General features: G+C 42.8%; 1 protein-coding gene and 1 long non-coding RNA gene across 2 annotated transcripts in view; one reads left to right on the plus strand and one right to left on the minus strand.

The window, feature by feature from the left end:
• LOC127906203 (uncharacterized) overlaps window positions 1–25,669 on the minus strand; it is a 373,245-nt gene that overhangs the window by 237,778 nt on the left and 109,798 nt on the right. The gene's annotated exons all lie outside the window — the stretch shown is intronic.
• LOC118390596 (uncharacterized) overlaps window positions 1–25,669 on the plus strand; it is a 112,966-nt gene that overhangs the window by 42,785 nt on the left and 44,512 nt on the right. Inside the window, exon 2 of the long non-coding RNA XR_004826972.2 lies at window positions 8,041–8,104. This is a non-coding gene — a long non-coding RNA (uncharacterized LOC118390596). The remainder of the gene's footprint in view (window positions 1–8,040; window positions 8,105–25,669) is intronic.

The raw sequence follows: 25,669 nt of genomic DNA on the forward strand, positions 1-25,669 counted from the left end.
ATTCTTCGGGTTGCAAGCCTCCCCTTTTTCCTCCAAACATAACGATGGTCATTATGGCCAAACAGTTCTATTTTTGCTTCATCAGAGCAGAGGACATTTCTCCAAAAAGTGTGATCGTTGTCCCCATGTGCAAACCATAGTCTTGCTTTTTTTATGGTGGTTTTGGAGCAGTGGCTTCTTCCTGGCTGAGCGGCCTTTCAGGTTATGTCGAAAGAGGACTCGTTTTACTGTGGATATAGATATTTTGTACCTGTTTCATCCAGCATCTTCACAAGGTCCTTTGTTGTTGTTCTGGGATTGATTTGCACTTTTCGCACCAAAGTACGTTCGTCTCTAGGAGACGTCTGAGTGATATGACGGTTGAGTGGTCCCATGGTGCTTCAACTGTATATAGTGGACTTTATCTCAGCATAATTAAAATATGAACCTATTTAAAATCACATGTAAATATTATTATTTTTATCTGAAGGGCCCACAAGTTCACAAGGAGTGGAGTATAAAGACCATTGGAAGGGGATTTTACACGTTCTCCATGGAGAGGTGTGTCACAGCCTGAGGATGGTCTGCCTCATAATACAGCCTGGCCTCATAGACTAGACGTAACATAGTACATTTAAATCCGGGACACTCAAATTAGTATTTTACCTTTATTTAACTAGGCAAGTCAGTTAAGAACAAATTTGTATTTTCAATGACGGCCTAGGAACAATGGGTGAATGTTGAGAGCTGTGCATCTTCCAAAACACAACCCCACCAAGACGCACTGATTCTTAACACAATGATTGCTAAAACCGGAAGCCAGCCACACCAAACACCGTACACCTGGCAACCTTTTCAGTGTGCATTGTACCCGGCCACAGGAGATGCTAGAGTGCAATGAGACAAGTACCACCCAGCCGGCCAAACCCTCACCTAAACCCAGACAACGCTGGGCCAATTGTGCGCTACGTCATGGGTCGGTGCCAGTGTGACACAGCCTGGGATCGAACCAGGATCTGTAGGGATGCAGCTAGCACTGCATTGCAGTGCCTTGAACCACTGTGCCACTCAGTAGGCCCCTGTGAAAACAGGTTTTTAGAAATGTTTGTAAATTTATGCAAAATTAAAAACAGAAATACCATATTTACATAAGCATTCAAACCTTTTGCTATGAGACATTGAACATCCCTTTTCCATTGATCATCCTTGAGATGTTTCTACAACTTGATTGTAGTCCACCTGTGGTAAATTCAATTGATTGGACAGGATTTGTAAAGGCACACACCTGTCTATATAAGGCACCACATTTGACAGTGCATGCCAGAGCAAAAACCAAGCCATGATGTCAAAGGAATTGTCTGTAGAGCTCCGACAGGATTGTGTCGAGGCACAGATCAGGGGAAGCATTGAAACCACCAAGAGTCTTCCTAGAACTGGCCACCTGGCCAAACTGAACAATCGGGGGAGAAGGGCATTGGTCAGGGAGAATCCGAAGGTCACTCTGTCAGAGCTCCAGAGTTCCTCTATGGAGATGGGAGAACCTTCCAGAAGGGGAACCATCTCTGGCACCTAAAGACAGGCACCTAAAGACTCTCAGACCATGAAAAACAAGATACTCTGGTCTGATGAAATCAAGATCGAACTCTTTGGACAGAATGACAAGCATCACGTCTGGAGAAAATCTGACACAATACCTACGGTAAAGCAAGGTTGTGACAGCATCATGCTGTGGTGAGGTTTTTTAGCGGGAGGGACTGGGTGACTTGTCAGGATCGATTGACAAATAAACGGAACAAAGTACAGAGAGAACCTGCTCCAGACTGCTCAGTACGTGTGCAACAACGCTCTCCATACAACCTGACAGAGCTTGAGAGGATCTGCAGCGAAGAATGGGATTAAACTCCCCCAAAATAATAATAATAATAATATATGCCATTAAGCAGACGCTTTTATCCAAAGCGACTTACAGTCATGTGTGCATACATTCTACGTATGGGTGGTCCCGGGGATCGAACCCACTACCCTGGCGTTACAAGCGCCATGCTCTACCAACTGAGCTACAAAACAGGTGTGCCAAGCTTGTAGCGTCATACCCAAGAAGACTCAAGGCTGTAATCGCTGCCAAAAGTATTCTGTAACGTGTCTGAAAGTACTGAGTAAAGTACTGAGTAAAGTACTGAGTAAAGTACTGAGTAAAGCGTCTGAACACTTATGTACAGACGGGAGAACAAGTATTTGATACACTGCCGATTTTGCAGGTTTTGCTACCTACAAAGATTTTCTATTGGATTCAGGTCTGGAGACTGGCAAGGCCACTCCAGGACCTTGAGATGCTTCTTACGGAGCCACTCCTTAGTTGACCTGGCTGTGTGTTTCGGGTCGATGTCATGCTGGAAGACCCAGCCACGACCCATCTTCAATGCTCTTACTGAGGGAAGGAGGTTGTTGGCCAAGATCTCGCGTTACATGGCCCCATCCATCCTCCCCTCAATACGGTGCAGTCGTCCTTTCCCCTTTGCAGAAAAGCATCCCCAAAGAATGATGTTTCCACCTCCATGCTTCACGGTTGGGATGGTGTTCTTAGGGTTGTACTCATCCTTCTTCTTCCTCCAAACACGGCAAGTGGAGTTTAGACCAAAAAGCTCTATTTTTGTCTCATCAGACCACATGACCTTCTTCCATTCCTCCTCTGGATCATCCAGATGGTCATTGGAAAACTTCAGATGGGCCTGGACATGCATTGGCTTGAGCAGGGGGACCTTGCGTGCACTGCAGGATTTTAATCCATGACGGTGTAGTGTGTTACTAATGGTTTTCTTTGAGACTGTGGTCCCAGCTCTCTTCAGGTCATTGACCAGGTCCTGCCGTTGTAGTTCAGGGCTGATCCTCACCTTCCTCGTGATCATTGATGCACCACGAGGTGAGATCTTGCATGGAGCCCCAGACCGAGGGTGATTGACCGTCATCTTGAACTTCTTCCATTTTCTAATAATTGTGCCAACAGTTGTTGCCATCTCAACAAGCTGCTTGCCTATTGTCCTGTGGCCCATCCCAGCCTTGTGCAGATCTACAATTTTATCCCTGATGTCCTTACACAGCTCTCTGGTCTTGGCCATTGTGGAGAGGTTGGAGTCTGTTTGATTGAGTGTGTGGACAGGTGTCATTTATACAGGTAACGAGTTCAAACAGGTGCAGTTAATACAGGTAATGAGTGGAGAACAGGAGGGCTTCTTAAAAAAACAGGTCTGTGAGAGCCGGAATTCTTACTGGTTGGTAGATGATGAAATACTTATGTCATGCAATAAAATGCAAATTAATTACTTACAAATCATACAATGTGATTTTCTGGATTTTTGTTTTAAATTCTGTCTCTCACAGAAGAAGTGTATCTATGATAAAAATCACAGACCTCTACATGCTTTGTAAGTAGGAAACACTGCTGATTTTGCAGGTTATCAAATACTTGTTCTCCCCACTGTAAATGTGATAATTCCGTTTTTTTCTTCTTCTGTGTTTATTTTTTATTTCTAAAATACTATTTTGTCATTATGGGGTATTGTGTGTAGATTGATAAGGAAAAAACAACTGAATACACTTTAGAATAAGGCTCTAATATAACAAAATGTGGAAAAGTCAAGGAGTCTGAATACTTTTCAAATGCACACAGAAGGCAGAAGGTCACTTAAGGAAATCCTTAAGAGTTTGATGCACCTGTTCGTCAATTTAATAAGCAACATAATGAAATAATCCCCATCAAAATCCATCAGTTAAACTAGAGATATGTCAATCCAATGCATCCGCCTATGTCGGCCTTCCTCATCTGCGGTGAAAGGTGGTCGAGCGACAGCGATGTTTTGTCAGACCATGAGACATCCCTAAAATCGGGTTGGCTAACAGTTTTAGTAACTAATATGACCCCTCTATATAGGGATGAGAATCTCACAAACACGATTGCTTATCCATTTTGCTCTACAATCCTCATAAGCCCAACGGGACTCGTCTGAAGTCAGTACCGCCGATGTGACAACCAATATAGGAAATAAACTTCAAAACCGTATTCCTTATGGTACAATTTTTGACTGTCTGTTTTGTAATTTATGAATGTGTTATTCAATGTGTTTCTTTGGGCTATAGTAGTAGGCCAAATGAAAAATGTATCCACCAAATGAACATTTTTATCAAAAGATTTGTACATCATTTTTTGTCCTAAAATTCAAAATCAAATAGCTAAATAATCCATGGTATGACCGTCTTAAAACAATTCCAACGAAAGGAGGGTGGTTGGTCGGGATGGATGGATGGGTGAGTGTACAATGTGAACTTTAGCATTTTAGCTATTTAGTAACTTGTCTACTACTACTACTTTTTAGCAACTTTGCAAACTAACCTTCCCCTAAACCTAACAATTTTAGCTAACCCGTCCCCGTCCCCTAACCTTAACCTAACTTCTAACCTTGAAACCTTAACTTAACCCTAACCCCACGCCTATCTAATGTTAGTGAGCTAGCTAATGTTAACCACCTAGCTAACGTTAGGCACAACAAATTGGAATTCGTAAAATATCATATGTTTTGCAAATTCGTAACATATTGTAGGTATTGCAATTCGTAAATGTTGTACAGAATTACAATTTGTATCTCATACGAAATGGATGATGAACATCCACAAATGAATGCATACCATACAAAACGTAACATAAAAAAATAAATATATATATATATATAAGGATTTATGAACAGAATAATACGAAATGCTATGAGATCGGGTTGCATAATCATCTCTTGTGCAATATTGCACGACATCTACAAACTACGACTGATCACTCTACCTCCCAACGATGGAAATCCAGAAACTGACGATGACAGTGACATTGACGACAGTGATATTGACACTGATAGAGAAAATGGCGATGATGATGCGCGCCCAAGTGCCATATGTGGAAAGGAAACTATTTTCCGCCAGCACTTTGCCAACCTTAATTTTAGGTAGGCTCGCATTGCAGTCTCCACACTTCGTTTTGGCGCAGCGTCAGCAGAAGCCAATATCTAGCTCAGGGTTTCCCAGACACCAAGCGGTGCATGTTTTGTTTTTTACCCCTAGCGCTACACAGCTGATTTGATCATTTGGAACAGCTGTGTAATGTTAGGGCAAAAAACTAAACATGCACCCCTTGGGGTCCCCAGGCCTGAGTTTGGGAAACGCTGATCTAGCTACAGATAAACATTTAAGCTAAGGAATTAGAGAGGATAATACAGATGCAGTATGCCATCGTGGGCTAACATTTAAGTACAGGTTAGATTACTGTGAACAAATAAACACAACATTTTATTTCTTAAGCTTTTTTATTGTAAGAGAGTCATATGCCTCCTGCAAACACAATACTTTTTATTAAAAATGTTGATTTCTCCCGTTGAGGCTGACCAATGTCCTCCTCAGGGTTTTTGGAACCAGACCTTCTGGGGAGCTGCTGGTGGATGGTGCGTCCTGCAGCAACTGTGAGGTGGTCCCCTCAGATGCTGTGCCAGACGCTGAAGCGAGACATCTCCTGCAACAAAATAACGATGGTTTTCAGTTGATCTTACTTATGTCAAAATAAAAATATAATTTGTTAATCAAAATATCATGAGAATAGAAGTGTATGAAATTCAACAATAAACTTAAATCCTACTTATTGTGTTGCTCGCTGACGCTCAAACGTTCAGCGTCTTGGCCCTCTCCAATGCCCGAGATGGTCACATTTGAGCGCCTCAGGTAGTTAAACGCATCGAGATGTTTAGGTGGAGGGCCACCTCTTGAATGTAGAGAATTCATATTAGACAACAAAATAGTCTAATACCATAGCAACTGAACTTAAACCTACCTGCTTTTTCCGTTTCTCTCCAACCAACATTTTGATAGGATGGTGCACCAGCATTATTCCACATTCTCCAGGAGTTCAAACAGGAAAATTTAAATATGCTGTTTATTGATTCAGAAATGGCCCTCCATGTGTTTTTCTTGTGCTGGTCAATGTAGGACTAAATTTGCTGTTGATAATACTTTTGTATTTTTCTATTTGCTCTTCGAGTAAAAGACCTTCATCCACCTGCCAGTTCGGTTTTCTTTTTATTACCACGAATGCCGCAAAATATTACATGTTGTGGTTAAAAAGCTAGAAGCCAAAAACGGATTGGTAGTTTTATGTAAAGAGGGTAATGTGAGACAGCTGTTCATAATGTTCTCTCAAACTAATCTCTCTAACTCTCTAACTAATCTGTTCCAACAGTAATGGAAGGAGTTTCCACATATGCTGAGCACTTGTTGGCTGCTTTTCCTTCACTCTGCCGTCCAACTCATCCCAAACCATTTCAATAGGGTCGAGGTCGGGTAATTGTGAAGACCAGGTCATCTGATGCAGTACTCCATCACTCTCCTTCTTGGTCAAATAGGCCTTACACAGTCTGGAGGTGTGTTGGGTCATTGTCCTGTTGAAAAACAAATGATTGTCCCACTAAGTGCAAACCAGATGGGATGGCGTATCGCTACAGAATTCTGTAGTAGCCATGCTAGTTGTGTGCCTTGAATTCTGAATGAATCACAGACAGTGTCACCAGCAAAGCAACCCCACAGCATCACAGCATCACACCTCCTCCTCCATGCTTCACAGTGGGAATCACACATGCAGAGATCATCAGTTCACCTAATCTGCTTCTCACAAAGATACGGCAGTTGGAACCAAAAATCTCCAATTTGGACTCATCAGACCAAGGGACAGATTTCCACTGGTCTAATGTCCATTTCGTGTGGCCCAAGCAAGTCTCTTCTTCTCATTGGTGTCCTTTAGTAGTAGTTTCTTTGCAGCAATTTGACCATGAAGGCCTGATTCATGGGGTCTCCTCTGAACAGTTGATCTTGAGATGTGTTTATTTGGGCTGCAATTTGTGAGGCTGGTAACTCTAATGAACTTATCCACTGCAGCAAAGGTAACTCTGGGGCTTCCTTTCCTGTGGCGGTCCTCAAGAGAGTCATAATAACGCTTGATGGTTTTTGCCACATGCACTTGAAGAAACTTTCAAAGTTGATGGACTGTTGTTTCTCTTTGCTTATTTGAGCTGTTTTGATCTTTTACCAAATAGGGCTATCTTCTGTATACCACCCCTACCTTGTCACAACACAACTGATTGGCTCACACTCATTAAGAAGGAAATAAATTCCACAAATCAACTTTTAACAAGGCACATCTGTTAATTGAAATGCATTCCAGGTGACTACCTCATGAAGCTGGTTGAGAGAATGCCATTAGTGTTCAATGCTGTCATCAAGGCACAGGGTGGCCACTTTTAAGAATCTCAAATATGAAATATATTTTTGATTTGTTTAACACTTTTTTGGTTACTATATGATTCCATTTGTGTAATTTTATAGTTTTGATGTCTTCACTATTATTCCACAAACTAGAAAATAATAAAAATAAAGAAAAACCTCGGAATGGGTAGGTTTGACTGGTACTGTATGCAAATAAGATATTTCTCTATTTAATTTTCAATACATTTGCAAATATTTCTAAAAACATGTTTTCGCTTTGTCATCATGGGGTGTGTGTAGATGGGTGACCAAAAATATATATTGAATCCAATTTGACTTCAGGCTGTAACATAACAAAATGTGGAATAAGTCGAGGGTAAGAATACTTTCTGAAGGCACAGTATACACCTTCAGGTCATGCAACATCAACTGCTGACTGTGGTCTGAGGAGTATTCTAAATCAGCATGCCTTGCAGTTAACAGACATTATACTATAGCTATGCTTATATTTGTGCTATTTTGATTGTGTAGGCCTATGCTTGAAAATGTTCTTCAGGTGGGGTCAAGACTTACCTCTGTACCACCCTGTAGCACCCACTTCAACACTAAATCTATCAGATGTCTCCACTGTCTATAGTAAAAATGTACAGGAATCATGGACATTGAGATTACAGGGATGTGCAATAATATATTATGTGTAAAGTTCATTAAGTGTAATGATGATTAGGTAGAAAGTTATTGACCTCTGACTTCCCCTCTTTGTTTTGTGCTCTGCAGGTGGCTGAGTCAACCTTTGTCTTAATGAGGAGATGGAGATGGTCTATCGTCAATGGCTTTTATGGTAAGTGTTCTTACTCTGTTATTCCTTATGGGCTGTGTATTGTAATCAACTCAGATTCACTACCAGGCCTGGTCTGCAGGTGTCAGTCACACGCCCATCTCCTGCAGCTGTGATCCACTGGGCTGCATACAGCACTAGCAGCAGCTGAAAAATATCCAATCAGGTTCTACACTCCCCTTCACATCCTCTCATCCCCTCCCTACTCAACACATGATGCAGCAGAATCTTGAACGCCCGAGATGTGAGTGAGAGAGGAAATAGTAAAATAACAAAAAGACAAAAGGGATCGGTTTTATGGCACACGCATACACTCGCTCACACACACACACACACACACACACACACACACACACACACACACACACACACACACACACACACACACACACACACACACACACACACACACACACACGCACACGCACACACACACGCACACACACACACACACACACTGACATAAACACAAACACACGTCCTCGGAATCAGCCGCATTCCAGCCCTCTTCAGTCAGACTACCAGAGCTCTGAGTCACCTAACCATATAAAATCAAATCATATCAACGTTTATTTGTCACGTACACAGATTGGCAGATGATATCACAAGTGTGAAATGCCTGTGTTTCTAGCTCCAATAGTGCAGTAATACCTAGCAATACAAAAACAATACACACATAATCCAAAAAGTAAAAAATAAAGATATTATGAAATAACAGAGTGAGAAATGTCATAGTCCGGAATATGAATATCAATAAATATACAGTACCAGTCAAATGTTTGGACACACCTAGGTTTATTTTCAAGGTTTGTTTTTTTATTCAAGGTTTAGTTTTTATACATTGTAGAATAAGAGTGAAGACATGAAATGTCACATATGACACATACGGAATCATGTCGTAACCAAAAAAGTGTTAAACAAATCAAGATATATTTTATATTTGAGATACTTCAAAGTAGCCACCCTATGCCTTGATGAAAGCTTTACACACTCTTGGTATTTCATAATTTTGATGTCTATATATACAGTTGAAGTTGGAAGTTTACATAAACTTAGGTTGGAGTCATTAAAACTAATTTTTCACCAACTCCACTAATTTCTTGTTAACAAACTATAGTTTTGACACGTCGGTTAGGACATCTACTTCAAATCATTCTCCCAACAATTGTTTACAGACAGATTATTTCACTTATAATTCACTGTATCACAATTCCAGTGGGTCAGAAGTATACATACACTAAGTTGACTGTGCCTTTAAACAGCTTGGAAAATTCCAGAAAATAATGTCATGGCTTTAGAAGCTTCTGATAGGCTATTTTACATCATTTGAGTCAGTTGGAGGTGTGCCTGTGGGTGTATTTCAAGGCCTACCTTCAAACGCATTGCTTCTCTGCTTGACATCATGGGGAGAAAAAAAAATCAGCCAAGACCAAAAAAAAAAGAATTGTTGACCTCCACAAGTCTGGTTCATCCTTGAGGGCAATTTCCAAATGCCTGAATGTACCACATTCATCTGTACAAACAATAGCACGCAAGTACAAACACCATGGGACCACGCAGACATCATATCGCTCAGGAAGGAGATGCGAACTGTATCCTAGAGATTAATGTACTTTGGTGCGAGAAGTGCAAATCAATCCCAGAACAACAGCAAAGGACCCTGTGAAGATGCTGGAGGAGAAAAGTAGAAAAGTATCTATATCCACAGTAAAACGAGTCCTAAATCGACATAACCTGAAAGTCGCTCAGCAAGGAAGAAGCCACTGCTCTAAAACCAACATAAAAAAGCCAGACTATGGTTTGCAACTGCACATGGGGACAAAGATCGTACTTTTTGGAGAAATGTCCTTGGTCTGATGAAACAAAAATAGAACTGTTTGGCCTTAATGACCATCGCTATGTTTGGAGGAAAAAGGGGGAGGCTTGCAAGCCGAAGAACACCACCCCAACCGTGAAGCACATGGGTGGCAGCATCATGTTGTGGGGGTGCTTTGCTGCCTTAGGAACTGGTGCACTTCACAAAATAGATGGCATTATGAGGTAGGAAAATTATGTGGATATATTGAAGCAACATCTCAAGACATCAGTCAGGAAGTTAAAGCTTGGTCGGAAATGGGTCTTCCAAATGGACAATGACCCCAAGCATACTTTCAAAGTTGTGGCAATTTTGCTTAAGAACAACAAAGTCAAGGTATTGAAGTGTCCATCACAAAGCCCTGACCACAATCCCATAGAAAATGTGTGGGCAGAACTGAAAAGCGTGTGCGAGCAAGGATGCCTACAAATCTGACTCATGTACACCAGCTCTGTCAGGAGGAATGGGCCAAAATTCACCCAACTTATTGTGGGAATCTTGTGGAAGGCTACCCGAAACGTTTGACCTAAGTTAACCTCTCTTGGGGGTGGCCAACATCCGGTGAAATTGCAGAGCGCCCAATTAAAAAACAGAAATACTCATAATAAAATAATCATAAAATATACACGTATTATACATCGGCTTAAAGATGAAACTCTTGTTAATCCTACCGTTGTGTCATACTTCAAAAAGGCTTTATGGCGAAAGCATACCATGCGATTATCTGAGGACAGCACCCAGCAAACAAAACATTAAACAGTTACCAGCCAAGTAGAGGAGTAAAAAGTCAGAAATAGCGATAAAATTAATCACTTACCTTTGATGATCTTCATATGGTTGCACTCACAAGACTCTCAGTTACCCTATAAATATTTGTTTTGTTCGACAAAGTGCCTCTTCATATCCAAAAATCTCAGTTTTGTTGGCGTGTTTTGTTCAGTAATCCAATTGCTCCAAGGCGGTCACAACAAGCAGATGAAAAATCCAAAACGTATCAGTAAGGTTCTTAGAAACATGTCAAATGATGTTTATAATCAATCCTCAGGTTATTTTTAGTCATAATAATCAATAATATTTAAACTGGACAATAGCTTCCTCAATATAAAAGAAAAACAAGAAAGGTGCACTCTTGGTCGTGCGAAGCAAACAGGTCTGGGGACTTTCCACTATCCACTCACGCAGAGTGGTCTTACTCTCTCATTCTTCAGAATACAAGCCTGAAACAATTTCTAAAGACTGTTGACATCTAGTGGAAGCCATAGAAAGTGCAATCTGAATACCAGTAATACTAGTAATACTAAGTAATACTGTAAAGGCAGTCAATGGAAAACTACAAACATAAAAAAATACCACTTCCTGGATGGATTTTTCTCAGGTTTTCGCCTGCCATATCAGTTCTGTTATACTCACAGACATTATGTTAACAGTTTAGGAAACTTTAGAGTGTTTTCTATCCATATCTACCAATGATATGCATATCCTAGCTTCTGGGCTTAACCCTAACCATTTTCATCCAGAGTTGAAAAATAGTGCCACCTACCCTAGTGAGGTTAAACAATATAAAGGCAATGCTTCCAAATACTAAGTGAGTGTATGTAAACTTCTGACCCACTGGGAATGTGACGAAATAAATACAAGCTGAAATAAATCATTCTCTCTACTATTATTCTGACATGTCACATTCTTAAAATAAAGTGGTGATCCTAACTGACCTAAGACGGAATTTTTACTCGGATTAAATGTCAGGAATTGTGAAAAACTGAGTTTAAACGTATTTGGCTAAGGTGTATGTAAACTTCCGACTTCAACTGTATATATAATGGTGTGTATAGACAGTCTGAACAATATATGAATAGAAAGGGTGTGTACAGCAGTAGTTATATAGGATGAGACATGACTACAATATTGTATGTACAAAAATGGATAAAACAGTATGTAAACATTGTTAATGTGACCAGTGCTCAATGACTCTAGGGCAGCAGTCTCTAAGGTGCAGGGTAGAGTACCGGCTAGTAACAGTGACTAAGGATAAGAGAATGGTACTGGGTGGAGGCCGGCTAGTGATGACTGATTAACAGTCTGATGGCCTGGAGATAGAAGCCGTTTATTAGCCTCTTGGTCCAAGCTTTGATGCACATGTATTGTCTCCGCCTTCCGTGGCTCGGGTTGCTGAGGTCCTTAAATGTCCATAAAGGCCACACTACAGCGAAGGGTGTGTGTGTGTGTGTGTGTGTGTGTGTGTGTGTGTGTGTGTGTGTGTGTGTGTGTGTGTGTGTGTGTGTGTGTGTGTGTGTGTGTGTGTGTGTGTGTGTGTGTGTGTGTGTGTGTGTGTGTGCCAAAGATGATGGACCACAGCACCACCCAGTAACACATCCCTTCTGAAGAATGAACAGAGCTCAAATTTAGATATGGAAAAATGATGAACATGATTTCGAGTACGTCGGCTGAGAGGGTTTGAGAAAGTGAAGATGTAGTGAGAAAGATCATGACTCAACCGTATAATAGTACCGCTCTCCTCCTCCCCTTCCCCCTCCTCCTCCTGGCTATGTCAGACCTAGATTGATGTTAGACTAATCACAAAGTAATAGGATCATCACTATCTGGGACTGGGAGGATCTGAGCCGGAGTCAGAGCCACGGATGGGCATGTCCTGCCCTGTTGCCTGGAGCTCTCCTACCCTGGCAGCCCAGAGTGCCCTCCACTCCCTGGCCGCAAACAAAGGAGCACAGTCCCACCTCACCTACCAACCTGCCCTCCCGCACACCGACCCGCCCGCCTCAACCAGGGGGGACAGCAGCAGCCAATAGCACCTCTCAGCCAGCCAGTGTTCGAATGGTTTGAGACAGGCATTCAGCCAATCAGACTGCACTGCAGCAAAGATCACAGTGGCACTAACAAACAGAGAGAGAGAGAGAGAGAGGGAGAGAGCGAATGATAGAACGATAGAGAAAAAAATGATCAGACACAGATCAGACACAGAGAAATTTAGAAAAAAGTTCAGGGAGAGGGAGAAACTCAGGTTGAATCTGTCGATTAAATTATGAGGATGACTGACTGCATTGTTTGAATCTATTTAAGGACGACTCACAGGTACAATGTTAAAAATTGTAAGTCCATTAACAGCTCACCTGTACTGAAGCTGAATGACATTCATGTAAAAATCATGGTTTTCTATAACGCCATCTGATATATCAATACACACAGAGAAGACTAGATTGTTACAGTGATTTAATTCCAGACAGACTTTATTGAGAGTCTGGACACATGCTGATTAAACGTCCTCACCTCGTTTTCATTCCAGCCTTGACCGTTGCCCGATTTAACATACACTTTTCACCAGGGACCCAACTTTCACTGGGGACGGGGACAGGGGTGGTGGACATGTCCCACCCACATTCTGAAAATGCATTTCTGTACCTCCCCAGTTTTATCATTGGAATATGATACAAAATGAGTCAATGGTGTGCATTAGGACCATGCAGACACCTCCGAGTGGTCGGGTAGGCTGTTTGTAGTATTTATCCTACTGGATAAAAAACAAACAAAAATAAAATAATGTCCCCTCCAAACCAAAGTTGCGCCCCTGCTTTTCACAGGGCACCCCTGTTTAATATCAACCTATAACAATGCACCTTGATCCATCCACATCCTGGAGGGAACAAATTATTTTGACTTAAGGCCTTCCCACGCTGTAGGTCGGATACAGTCTTTTACGATTACTACATCACACACTGTAAGATTTTACCAAACTAAAATCTGGATATCAATTTACCAGATTTTACGATTTGCTTCAGTTCTGTCGTCACATTCTGCAATTAGCTTGCAAGGCTACATCAGCCGACGTAAGCTACATCAACTGCAGTGGTGTATTTGTATGCTATGCTAATGCACTATGCTAATGCACGCTCAATGCTAATGCACGCATGAAGTGAGTTCGGAAAAAGTTCAAATATTCATATTAGAAATTGTTTACACATATAAACTTTATATGTCTGAACTTCCCCAAAAGAAAATGGTCACTGTGGTATAACATTTATTTTGATTAGTGATTTTGTGGATTCATCAAAATCCCATCAGGTAGCCTGATTTGACGTCATGTTGTAGGTTTTCGTTGGTGGAAGAAGGTGAGGGCCAAAGCGCAGCGTGGTAAGTGTTCATGATATTTAATAGAACAGAACACTGAATGACAAAAACAACAAGAGACCGAAATGAAACCGAAACAGTTCTGTCTGGTGCAGACACAAAACAGAAAACAAACACCCACAACCAAAATGGCTAACTAAGTATGATTCTCAATCAGAGACTACGATCGACAGCTGCCTCTGATTGAGAACCATACCAGGCCAAACACAGAAATACAACATAGAAAAAGGAACATAGACTACCCACCCCAACTCACGCCCTGACCAAACTAACACAAAGACATAATACAGGAACTAAGGTCAGAACGTGACACATGTAAACAATATTATTAAGGAAATTGTTCTTGCAAAACATTGATACATTTTAGAACTATTCTCACATTTATCATATAGTTTACACACGAACCACCGCCCGTTTGAAGTAAGAATTCATGAATGTATTTATGTGTGAGTGCTGTTCGCTGTTTATCTCTGTCAGAACCAGCCCTCCTCAGGATGGTTGTTGACCTTTCAGTGGCATGCTTGCATGGCACTGATTGACCGAAAGGCATCTCCCCTTTTCTGTCTTCTACTGTTGTTCACTCTGGAAGATAGCTAACCAGCCGTGTTGATGGTTTCCATTGGTGATGAGCGTAGGGGGATACGGGGATTTGAGAAGAGTTGTACAGTAGGATGATTTGAAAGTCCCTTTTCTAGACATTTGACTTAAAACAGCTAATCAGCTGTACCAGTGATTGTCCGAGAGGGGAGTTTTCTCCTCTCTCCACCTCGTGTTGCTCGTCAGGGTTTTAACCACTTTACACACACAGCTGCAACCTGACAATGTTCTGGTCTCGTCTGGGAGGTGAGTTGATTTCCTTCACCTCGTGTTGCGGTTCAAAGTTCCAACCATATCAAACCTGTAGCTACCGCCTCACATTTCCTGGTCTGAAGATTGATTTCTCTCCCAAGCCTTTATGCACTTTGGTCAAAAGGGGCCGGTTCTGTCAGGCTGACATGCTCTCTGACCTCACTTGGTGTGTGGCTACATACTTGTGCAAAGTTATGTAAAACTATTAACTCTTATGCCTCCTAAAATCACCTTCCTTTCTATACTTTCATAATTTTTTATATTTCACACACAACGTTTTGGATGGAAGCCTCATACCTGTAGTGTAAATACTTTTCAAGGTACAGTATAACCTTTTTAATGACATCACAAAATAAAAACCAATATGACATTAGTTTTCTATAGATCATCTCCGACCATTCCCCACATTCTTGTGAGAAATATTGTTCCAGTATACACCTTTTGAACTATTAGAGATTTGGCGGGAAGACTGTCTGTCCTGTCACCTGGCCAACATCCAGTGAGATTGCAGAGCGCCAAATTCAAATACAGAAATACTCATTATAAAAATTCAGAAAACAAAACATATTTTACATAGGTTTAAAGATGAACTTCTTGTGAATCCAACCACGGTGTCAGATAAAAACAATTAAAAAAGCTTTACGGCGAAAGCATACCGTACGATTATTTAAGAACATAGCTCAGCAGACAAAATCATTACAAACAGTAACCAGCCAAGTAGAAGAGTTACACAAGTCAGAAATAGAGATAAAATTAATCACTTACCTTTTTCATAAGGCGCCGACAGAGACGGCCGCCTCGCTTCGCGTTCCTAGGAAACTATGCAGTTATTTCTTACATTAGTACCCCAGGTCATCTTAGGTTTCATCACATACAGTCGAGAAGAACTACTGAATATAAGAGCAGCGTCAACTCACCATCAGTGCGATCAAGAATATGACTTTTGCGAAGCGGATCCTGTGTTCTGCCTTTCACCCAGGACAACGGAATGGATCCCAGCCGGCGACCCAAAAAAACGACTTCGTAAAAGAGGGAAACGAAGCGGTCTTCTGGTCAGACTCCGGAGACGGGCACATCGTGCACCACTCCCTAGTATACTTCTCGCCAATGTCCAGTCTCTTGACAACAAGGTTGATGAAATCCAAGCAAGGGTAGCATTCCAGAGGGACATCAGAGACTGTAACGTTCTTTGCTTCACGGAAACATGGCTCACTGGAGAGACGCTATCGGAGTCGGTGCAGCCAGCTGGTTTCTCCACGCATTGCGCCGACAGAAACAAACATCTTTCTGGTAAGAAGAGGGGCGGGGGAGTATGCCTTATGGCTAACGAGACGTGGTGTGGTCACAAAAACATACAGGAACTCAAGTCCGTCTGTTCACCTGATTTAGAATTCCTCACAATCAAATGTCGACCGTATTATCTACCAAGGGAATTCTCTTCGATTATAATCACAGCCGTATATATTCCCCCCCAAGCAGACACATCGATGGCTCTGAACGAACTTTATTTGACTCTTTGCAAACTGGAATCCATACATCCTGAGGCTGCATTCATTGTAGCTGGGGATTTTAACAAGGCTAATCTGAAAACAAGACTCCCTAAATTGTATCAGCATATCGATTGCGCAACCAGGGCTGGCAAAACCTTGGATCATTGCTATTCTAACTTCCGTGACGCATATAAGGCCCTGCCCCGCCCTCCTTTCGGAAAAGCTGACCACGACTCCATTTTGTTGATCCCTGCCTACAGACAGAAACTAAAACAAGAAGCTCCCACGCTGAGGTCTGTCCAACGCTGGTCCGACCAATCTGATTCCACACTCCAAGACTGCTTCCATCACGTGGACTGGGATATGTTTGGTATTGCGTCAGACAATAACATTGACGAATACACTGATTCGGTGTGCGAGTTCATTAGAACGTGCGTTGAAGATGTCCTTCCCATAGCAACGATTAAAACATTCCCAAACCAGAAACCGTGGATTGATGGCAGCATTTGCATGAAACTGAAAGCGCGAACCACTGCTTTTAATCAGGGCAAGGTGACCGGAAACATGACCGAATACAAACAGTGTAGCTATTCCCTCCGCAAGGCAATCAAACAAGCTAAGCGTCAGTATAGAGACAAAGTAGAATCTCAATTCAACGGCTCAGACACAAGAGGTATGTGGCAGGGTCAATCACGGTTTACAAAAAGAAAACCAGCCCCGTCACGGACCAGGATGTCTTGCTCCCAGGCAGACTAAATACATTTTTTGCCTGCTTTGAGGACAATACAGTGCCACTGACACGGCCTGCAACCAAAACATGCAGCATCTCCTTCACTGCAGCCGAGGTGAGTAAAACATTTTAACGTGTTAACCCTAGCAAGGCTGCAGGCCCAGACAGCATCCCCAGCCGCGCCCTCAGAGCATGCACAGACCAGCTGGCTGGTGTGTTTACGGACATATTCAATCAATCCCTATCCCAGTCTGCTGTTCCCACATGCTTCAAGAGGGCCACCATTGTTCCTGTTCCCAAGAAAGCTAACTTAACTGAGCTAAACGACTACCGCCCCGTAGCACTCACTTCCGTCATCATGAAGTGCTTTGAGAGACTAGTCAAGGACCATATCACCTCCACTCTACCTGACACCCTAGACCCACTCCAATTTGCTTACTGCCCAAATAGGTCCACAGACGATGCAATCTCAACCACACTGCACACTGCCCTAACCCATCTGGACAAGAGGAATACCTATGTGAGAATGCTGTTCATCGACTACAGCTCGGCATTTAACACCATAGTACACTCCAAGCTCGTCATCAAGCTCGAGACCCTGGGTCTTGACCCCGCCCTGTGCAACTGGGTAGTGGACTTCCTGACGGGCCGCCCCCAGGTGGTGAGGGTAGGCAACAACATCTCCACCCCACTGATCCTCAACACTGGGGCCCCACAAGGGTGCGTTCTGAGCCCTCTCCTGTAGTCCCTGTTCACCCACGACTGCGTGGCCACGCACGCCTCCAACTCAATCATCAAGTTTGTGGACGACACAACAGTGGTAGGCTTGATTACCAACAACGACGAGATGGCCTACAGGGAGAAGGGGAGGGCCCTCGGAGTGTGGTGTCAGGAAAATAACCTCACACTCAACGTCAACAAAACTAAGGAGATGATTGTGGACTTCAGGAAACAGCAGAGGGAACACCCCCCTGTCCACATCGATGGAACAGTAGTGGAGAGGGTAGTAAGTTTTAAGTTCCTCGGCATACACATCACAGACAAACTGAATTGGTCCACCCACACAGACAGCATCGTGAAGAAGGCTCAGCAGTGCCTCTTCAACCTCAGGAGGCTGAAGAAATTCGGCTTGTCACCAAAAGCACTCACAAACTTCTACAGATGCACAACCGAGAGCATCCTGGCGGGCTGTATCACCGCCTGGTACGGCAATTGCTCCGACCACAACCGTAAAGCTCTCCAGAGGGTAGTGAGGTCTGCACAACGCATCACCGGGGGCAAACTACCTGCCCTCCAGGACACCTACACCACCCGATGTTACAGGAAGGCCATAAAGATCATCAAGGACAACAACCACCAGAGCCACTGCCTGTTCACCCCGCTATCATCCAGAAGGCGAGGTCAGTACAGGTGCATCAAAGCTGGGACCGAGAGACTGAAAAACAGCTTCTATCTCAAGGCCATCAGACTGTTAAACAGCCACCACTAACATTGAGTGGCTGCTGCCAACACACTGACTCAACTCCAGCCACTTTAATAAGGGAAATTGATGGGAAAGGATGTAAAATATATCACTAGCCACTTTAAACAATGCTACCTAATATAATGTTTACATACCCTACATTATTCATATCATATGTATACGTATATACTGTGCTCTCAGGTTTTTGCCTGCAAAATCAGTTCTGTTATACTCAAAGACACTATTTTAACAGTTTTGGAAACTTTAGCGTGTTTTCTATCCATTTCTACCAGTTATATGCATATCGTATCTTCTGGGCCCGAGTAGCAGGCAGTTTAATTTGGGCATGCTTTTCATCCAAAATTCCGAATGCTGCCCCCTACCCTAGAGAAGTTAACAAAGACATTAATTTTGTTCATACTGAATGGGGAGAAAGAGCCCCCTTCTCATGTAATTTACAACAGGGTGTGAACTGTCTCACATCCAGTCCTCCCCCCTCTGTGGGCGAGAGAAGGCCTGGTTACTGTCATCCCCCATGAAGCTGATCTGAGCCATTCTGATCCTCACAGGACAGTCATGACAGCTCATTGACAGAGGTGGCCTAGCATTGGTTCACAACCGCAATGCACCAAGGATGTGTTACTAATACTAAGACCCCTACTCACCCCACAGTAGCTGACATTTTTTTCAATAAATTGCATTTAATGGGAAAAAATTAGCATCACAGGGTTGAAGTTTTTCTTGTTTATCTCATGTCTGTCGCTCTCTATCCTCTTCATTCTCCCATATTCTCTTCTCTCTCCCTTCTCCTTCTTTCAACCCCTCCACCCTTTCAACACTCTTCCCCTCACCCTCCCAGTCTCTCTCCTCTCTCTCCACTTCCCTCACTCTCCCCTTCTCTCTCTCCCTTCTCCCCCTCCATTGTCTCTCCCTTCTGTCCCTACTTCCACCTCACATCTTTCTCTCTCCTTCTCCCCATCCCTCCTTCACCCTCTCCTTCTCTCTCTCTCTCTCTCTCTCCTTTTCTCTCTCCCTCCTTCTTCCCCTGCCTCCACTTCCTTCCATCTCACTCTCTCCCCCTCCCTCCTTCACCCTCTCCTCTCTCCCTTGTTTGCCTTACCTTCTCTCTCCCTCCTCCCCCTCCATTCTCTCCCCATCCTTCTTTCCATCCCTTCCTCCCCTTCGTTTCATCTCTCTCCCTCTCCCTTCTCTCTCTCTCCCTATTCCTCCTTCACCATCTCCCCCTCTCTCTCCACTTTCCCCCCTCCCTCACTCTCCCCCTTTTCCCTCTCTCCTCCCCCTCCATTCTCTCTCATCCTTCTTTCCCTGTCTCCTTCTCCTCCTCCCCTCTAATCTCTTTCTCTCCCTCCTCTCTCTGCCTCCTCCCTCCCACAGACATACAGACAGACAGGCATGCAGTTAGCCAGGCAGTTAGGAAGACAGAAAGGCAGAAAGGCAGGCAGAGACCATTGTGTCCAATGGAGGTCAAAAATGATTTTGGGTCAGTTGACTTAAAATTTCATATGCTGGATCCCCTGATCACAAATATGTAAAATTAAACAATTTGAAAACCTCAAAACTGCCCCTATGTCCCCAATCAAGTCCCTGAAATTCAATGTACGGCCTCCTGGGAACACCCTTTAACCATGCCCTGTGTTTCAAGTCTTTACGTTAAGAATTGACCGTTCTACAGAGGATGGAAGACTGTTTTGGGGATTAATGAAGACACTTCCTGTTGCCACAAGGCATCCCTATAAGGTCACAATTGCTTGTGTGCTAGGACAGTTAGATAGCTCAATCACAATCAATGGGGGGTGTCATGGTTATGTGAGGGGCGTAGGTAATGCTTTTCTATAGATGAAAAGCCCTATTGTCTGTGGGACCAAGCTTTCACTGTGAAGAATTAATTTCACATGGTCTGAAACCATTTTCCTTTTTTACATTTAGCTCGACATTAAATTACTTCAACAATCAGTGCGGATAGAACAGCTTGGACCGACAAGTGTAGGGTGTGAGATGCGACTGAAATTTTGCAGATGGGGAGAGAGTGAGAGAATTTGGAGAAGGAGGCTTGGCTTGAAGCACTGGGCATCTTGTTGTTAAGACATGCATTATCTGAATTAGGCCAACAGAATTATACCTGCGGAGGAGTGGCTTCTATGAAGGAACATTTCATATCTTTGAACTTCAGAGAGTTGGCTTAACGTTGGACTAGCTAGCTAACAACCTTGTGTGTGCAGAGCGGCACCAGAACTACATTTGTAGTAAATAAATTCAATGTGAAACGTGATTTCTATAGTATCCTTAACTAGCATTTAAAATAATATTCCATTCCTTTCTAATAAAACATCGCATTCCCTAATTTCTGAATAACACTTGGAATGTCAGTAGGCTACTAGACTGTGCTTTGGAGGGGGAGAGGCAGGTTGCCTTCACACACATTGGCAAAGATTTTCTGCTGGCAAGCAGGCAGACACTGGAAGAAGTTTCTGAGTGAGAGTGAGGGCTTTGCATAGAAGCTTTTATGGGACGAAAAAAAATGCCCGGAATGTAAAATAATGTCATTAACCAGTTCCCATGCTTTTAAAATTAAGGTTCTGAAAATCACTTTTGTTCCCAGTTTTATTTCTGTTTCTCAAACAGAAATAGACAGTAGCTATTAACGTGGCCAATTCTGTCCTCCCAGGATTATATTTCAAGTAGGATAGCAGCCTACTCAAGAATTAACTAATGTTGGTAGCCATCTAGATGTCACCATTCGGTCACTCGGCTCTCAGCTGCGTGACATACGTCTGTGTCCACATAGCCTCTCTCCGCTAACCATTTGTTTAATTTAAAGAGTGACTACCCCATTAAAAGCAACTTTTCCCTTTGAAAACGACCTGTGGCATTGATATTAGTCAAGAACATTTACTCTAGTGTCAAATTTGAGTACAAAGAGTAAATAGGATACTTTTGGTCATAAAGTCAGTCTCGTCTAAAACTAAGTTTGGAACCTCATTTGCGTCACAATGAGTAAATGAAGATTGAGTTTGGATTACAATTATGTCAACAAATCATTCCCCCTTTTGCTGAGCGGGTGGGGAAGCGAAACCTATTGCGTGATAGTGAAAGGGAAAGATGTCGTGTGGGGAAACGGCTTCTTTTCACCTGATCTGTCCAACTTATCACCTTATCACCTCTAAAATGTAAATAAAACACGAGAAAGAGTTTATATAATGTGTCATTACATACCTATTTGAAGGTTTGTGTCGAATTTGAATCAGGTTGCGTAAATTTGTACGGAATGGGGTTAGTCACCGTTAGCTAGCTGTCTTTTCATAAAGTGAGACAGGCTAGCTATAACATTAGCTAGTGAGGCATGTTAGCTAATGTTTTAGCTAACGTTAGCATAGCTAGCTATTTATAGCTACCTCATTACAATTTAGCTAGGTCGTAGCTCATACAAGTATATTGTGTATTGTCGATATATTAGTTATGTAATGTTATCATTTGATAATCTAGCAAGGCAGGTGTCACGTTCTGACCTTAGTTTTTTTGTTATGTCTTTGTTTTAGGTTGGTCAGGGCGTGAGTTGGGGTGGGTTGTTGATGTTCGTTTTTCTATGTTGTGTTTTGTGTTTGGCCTGGTATGGTTCTTAATCAGAGGCAGGTGTCGTTAGTTGTCTCTGATTGAGAATCATACTTAGGTAGCCTTTTCCCACCTGTGTGGTGTGGGTGATTGTTTCCTGTTTTGTTGTTTGTGTCACCATTCAGGACTGTTTCTGTTTTCATTCACTTTGTATTTTGTCGTGTTCAGTGATTATTAAAGTATCATGGACAATTACCACATTGGTCTGATCCTTGCTACTCCTCCTCAGAAGAGGAAGAGGAAAGCCGTTACAGCAGGCTGGCTAGCTAACTACAGGCTAGCTAACGTTAGCTAGTTGGCTAGCTAACGTTAGCTAGTTAGCTAGCTAGCTAAGGTTAGCCTACAAGTCGAATTTGCAAATGAGTTAGTAGCAGGTGCATTCTGTATTGTCTAGGGCAGGACTAATCTACTCCAATCTGGAGCTACAGTCAGTCTACATCTGTAAAGCATAGATTTAGGGTTTCCACTAGTTGCCACAGAGCCAAAGTCAAAATTGGCTGTATCGTGAAAATTCATGAAAACAATGTAAGGTTAGGCATAAGGTTATCAGTGTGGTTATGGTAAGGGTTAGGTTTAAAATCACATTTTAAGAAGAGAAATTGTAGGGTTTATGACTTTGTGGCTGTGGTAACTACTGACTACCTAAAAGGAGCTTGACCTGGGTTACTGTCCCGATGAGACAAACCGTATCATCAACAACGGTAATGTGTGTCACGCAGTCATGCCCTTGCTGTGAGCACTCCTTCAAGTGGAACAGGGGAGACACTTGAATCATGTTGGTGACATTTGACCTGGTCAAAGTTGAAAACTATTTCAAGTTTTGTCCCAATTGCTGTGTTTACCATTCCTTTTCACGTCACATATATATCTGAAGTGAAATAGAAAGGTGGATGCAGCGAATGGTTGGTTCCACCATGCTAATCATAACCACCATTGATAATGTAATCAGTGCTCTGTGTGTGTGTTTGTATGTGACCGACACAAGTACCTTTGACGAGTGGCCAGGAACTGATCTACACTGCCATGCACATAAATGGGTCGCTTACCTACCTCCAGCCTTAACTTTTTTCTGCACACCAACCATTATTGAAGGGGAGATCAAAATGATGTCGGTTTAGTCTGATCTGTTCAAACTTCAACATACTGTTATGTTTGCTTGTCAGATAATATAGTATATGTTTGTTTATCAGATATCATCTATTCTAACTGGTGGCGGGTCACATATTACTTAGTACTCTGTAGGCTACTGACCTATTCAAAGCTTCCACTGTCATCTCACCATACATCTGCCTGTAGTCATTGAACTCAACCTGCAGGAGGTTTGTTGTGATTGAGTGTGGGGGGGGGACAGCTACAGGTGGGTGTGTTCTGACAGGTGAGTGTGTCTTGGTGGTGGCAAGGAAAACCACACCACCAAGCCAACTCACTTTTGGATTCTCCGCCAGCATTTCTTGAGGAGCAAGCCAAAGAACTATACCAAATAAGAAGGTGCACTTCCCCTTTAAACAACATTGTTCTATAATGTTACAGTATTAGCTACACCTGTTTCTTTATCAGTAGTATGCACACATTTGGGGCACAGAAAGAAAGGAAACTGTAAGTCTGGTAAAATAAACTGTTATTGATTCCACAAACTAAGGTGGGAAAAAAGGCTGCCTAAGTATCATCCCCAATCAGAGACAACGATAGACAGCTGCCTCTGATTGGGAACCATACCCAGCCAACAAAGAAATAGAAAAACTAGAATGCCCACCCAAATCACACCCCGACCTAACCAAATAGAGAAATAAAAAGGCTCTCTATGTCACGACCGTCTTCCTGGAAATGACCGGACCAAGGAGCAGCGTGGTGAGGGTACATTTTCTTTTAGTCGCCAACAAAACAAGAAATTAAAAAAAAAAAAAAATTACCGTAACGCTTACAAGGGCTATAGTACCCCTAACAAAGACAACTACCCACACTGAAGGAGGGAAAAAGGGCTACCTAAGTATGATTCCCAATCAGAGACAACGATAGACAGCGGTCCCTGATTCAGAACCATACCCGGCCAAAACAAAGAAACATAGAAAACAAAACATAGAATACCCCACATCACACCCTGACCTAACCAAATAGAGAAATAAAACGTCTCTCTAAGGTCAGGGTGTGACATTATAAGAACTGTAACTCAATAAAATCTGAAATTGTTGCATGTTGTGTTTATATTTTTGATCAGTATAATAAGAACATTACAGGACTCTGTCTGTGTGGATATAACTGAGTGCAGGACAAAACTGGAAGCTCTCATCCAACGCAGAAACAACTCAGTAACTAAACTAAAGGATCAACTCAGGACAGGGAATCGGTTACTGTCTTCAAAATAAAAAACAAAACATTTCCCAGAAAGTGACAATGACATTTGACCACGCACACTCAAACAAACGTTTCAATTTTAGGCGTTCAATTTAAAATTCCCTTAGTCACTTATGAGTAGAGAAACAAGGAAAGGGTCTGATGAGTCTTTCTCTAAAAGGGCAGATGACGAACACCGACCTCACAGCTGACTTGTTATAGTTCTTCCGTAAAGTTCATCGGTGGAGATTTATTGACCACCAGTGTCTATGAGGTGACTCTCTGTCTCTGAAAACAATATGCTACACAGCTAGGCTGCTGAAAACAATCCATGGCACTGGGTTTGACCGGGGTGTGTCTCATAGTGAGGACGCACAACTAATCCACTTATAGAGATGATTCAGTCCACTGGGAAGCGACCATATGAGGAATTCTTTGAACATTGACACCGTCTCAGAGGGGGGCAGTGTGTGTGTGTTGAGATGGGAGATTGTGTTTGGGGTGGCAGCGAAGGTGTGTGTGTGTAACAGTATAATTTTAAACCGTCCCCTCGCCCATACCCGGGCGCGAACCAGGGACCTTCTGCACACATCGACAACAGTCACCCTCAAAGCATCGTTACCCATCGCTCCACAAAAGCCACGGCCCTTGCAGAGCAAGGGGAACTACTACTTCAAGGTCTCAGAGCAAGTGACGTAACCGATTGAAACGCTATTTAGCGCGCACCGCTAACTAAGCTAGCCGTTTCACATCCGTTACGTGTGTGTGTGTGTGTGTGTGTGTGTGTGTGTGTGTGTGTGTGTTTGTGTCCATGAATATGTGTTTATGTCACACTCCAATGCTTAAGGATGCGAAACATTGCGATACATGTTTGATTCGGGTGGGGATGTGCCTGTCTACACACCACCGCTCTCGGATATGACAAAGGGAAAAGAGGTGTGGTGCTCTTCCCACTGCTGCTGTAGGAGTGGGTGAGGGTGTAGTGTGTGTGTGTATGCGTGCGTCCTCTAGGATATGAGTCAGGCAGGGAGTAGGGTAAGGAGGGCTGTGTGTAGAGTCAGAACAGGGAGAGGATGAA

This window comes from Oncorhynchus keta, chromosome 11 (genome assembly GCF_023373465.1).
Source record: "Oncorhynchus keta strain PuntledgeMale-10-30-2019 chromosome 11, Oket_V2, whole genome shotgun sequence".
In the NCBI taxonomy this organism is placed as follows: Eukaryota; Metazoa; Chordata; class Actinopteri; order Salmoniformes; family Salmonidae; genus Oncorhynchus; species Oncorhynchus keta.